The 2,500-nt window shown below is 39.8% G+C and overlaps 1 protein-coding gene across 1 annotated transcript in view; it reads right to left on the bottom strand.

Annotated features, from left to right (window-relative positions):
• Positions 1–2,445: 2,445 nt before the first annotated feature.
• Positions 2,446–2,500, bottom strand: part of akr1b1.2 (aldo-keto reductase family 1, member B1 (aldose reductase), tandem duplicate 2) — an 8,062-nt gene continuing 8,007 nt past the window's right edge. The window contains exon 10 of the mRNA XM_080851049.1: positions 2,446–2,500. This exon is cut by the window's right edge and continues 1,125 nt beyond it. The gene's annotated coding sequence lies outside the window, so the exon portion shown is untranslated.

Consider the following 2,500-nt stretch of genomic DNA (forward strand, 5'->3'; position numbering starts at 1 on the left):
TCACACCTGAAAGATGTAAACACAAAGAATGAACTAAATCTATGGATACCACTTAGAGAAATCTTCAGTTCAAACGGCGTGATTGAAATCCATGGGCATTGCCAGACAGCTTGGCACTGGTCTCATCACTGCTATGAATAATTAAAGCCTATATTTATATTATATTATATTATATTTCATATTATATTATTCAGCTGCTGTTTTGCTTGTGTTCATTCAGAGGCTAGAAGGCTGTCTGTGGTTCCAGAATGTTCTCTGTTCATGATGTATACTGTCTGTAACTCCTGTTAAGATAAGTGTGCCTGTTAAGGAAAGTGTGTGTGTTAAGATGAGTGTGTGCGTTAAAATAAGTGTAGTGTGTTAAGATAAGTGTGATGTGTTAAGAAGTGTGATGTGTTAAAATAAGTTTGTGTCTTAAGATAAGTGTATTGTTCTCACTCTGTTGAAAAGTAAAGCAGTACACTGTGTGGTTCCTGGATGCGTAACAGTGTGTTTGTGTTTGTGTGTGTGTGTCTGTGTACGTGTGTTTGTGTGTGTGTGTGGTTCCTCGATGCGTGACAGGGTGTGTGTGTGTGTGTGTGCGCGCGTGTGGTTCCTCGATGCGTGACAGTGCTTTCTCCTTGAGATCTTTAAAGGGTGTTATTTTATACCAAAACCAGACAAAGACGCCTCTCCACACACATACAAATGTGGACCAAATTGTTGGTACCCTTCCATTAAAGAAAGAAAAACCCACAATGGTCACTGGAATGAAGTGAAACTGACAAGAGAAATAATAAATACAAATGTACTGAAAATTAACTAATGAAAATCAGACATTGCTTTTGAATTGTGGTTCAACAGAATCATTAAAAAAAACCTAATTAAACTGGCCTGGACAAAAATGTTGGTACCCTTAACTTAATTTTTTGTTGCACAACCTTTTGAGGCAATCACTGCAATCAAGCGATTTCTGTAACTCTCAAAGAGACTTCTGCACCTGTCAACGGGTACTTTAGCAATCTGCTCCAGATGTCTGAGGTTTGAAGGGTGCCTTCTCCAAACTGCATGTTTCAGCTCCTTCCACAGATGTTCAATAGGATTTAGATCAGGGTTCTTAGAAGGCCACTTCAGAATAGTCTAGGGTTAGGGTTAGGGTTGCTAACTGCATGTTTCAGCTCCTTCCACAGATGTTCAATAGGATTTAGATCAGGGCTCATAGAAGCCCACTTCAGAATACTCCAATGTTGTGCTCGTAGCCATTCTTGGGTGTTTTTAGCGCTGTGTGTTTTGGGTCATCATCCTGTTGGAGGACCCTGACCTGCGACTGAGACCAAGCTTTCTGACACTGGGCAGCACATTTCGCTACAGAATGCCTTGATATTCTTAATAATTTCATTGTACCCTGCACAGATTCAAAACAACCTGTGCCAGATGTAGCAAAGCAGCCCTAGAACATAACCGATCCTCCATGTTTCATAGTAGGTACAGTGTTCTTTTCTTTGTATGCTTCATCGTTGCGTCTGTCAACATAGAGCCGATGTGACTTGAAAGGATATTTGTGGGATGAGCTGCACAGCTGATTATATGGGCAACATTCTCCTATTCTAACCCTAAATGTGCCAAAAAGCTCCAGTTTTGTCTCATCTGTCCAAAGGACCCTAACTCTAACCCAGAAGCCCTGTGGCTTGTCAAAATGCATTTTGGCAAACTCCAGTCTCGTTTTTTTATGATTTGCTTTCAACAGTGGTGTCCTCCTCGGTCAACTTTGGCTCAAACAGCGACGGATGGAGCGATCTGACACTGATGTACCTTGACCTTGGAGTTCACCTCTAATCTCTTTGGAAGTTGTTCTGGGCTCGTTGGTTTCCATTCGTATTATCCGTTATCTTTAATTTGTCATCAATTTTCCTCTTGCCGCCACTTCGTAGGAGGTTGGCTACAGGCCCCTGGACCTTAAACTTCTGAATAATACGTTCTACTGTAGTCACAGGAATATCATGCTGCTTGGAGATGATCTTATAGCCTTTACCTTTAACATGCTTGTCTTTAATTCTATTTCTAATCTCCTGAGACAACTCTCTCCTTAGCTTTCTGTGGTCCATGTTCAGTGTGATACACACCATGATACCAAACAGCACAGTGACTTCTTTTCACCCTTTAAATAGGCAGACTAACTGATTACAAGTTTGAAGACACCTGTGATGCTGATTAGAGGACACACCTTAGTTAATTAGTCAAATTATTTTCAATCTTTTCTAGGGTACCATCATTTTTGTCTAGGCCAGTTTCATTAGTTTTTTAAAAAAAATATTATTCTGTTGAACCACAATTCAAAAGCAATGATTTTCAATAGTTCATTTTCAGTACATTTGTATTTATTATTACTTTTGTCAGTTTCACTGCATTCCAGTGACCATTGTGGGTTTTTCTTTCTTTAACGGAAGGGTACCAACAATTTTGTCCACGTCTGTAGGTGTAAATATATGAAAACACACACACACACACACACATATATGTA

This window comes from Sprattus sprattus (genome assembly GCF_963457725.1).
Source record: "Sprattus sprattus genome assembly, chromosome: 14".
NCBI classification, from domain to species: Eukaryota; Metazoa; Chordata; class Actinopteri; order Clupeiformes; family Clupeidae; genus Sprattus; species Sprattus sprattus.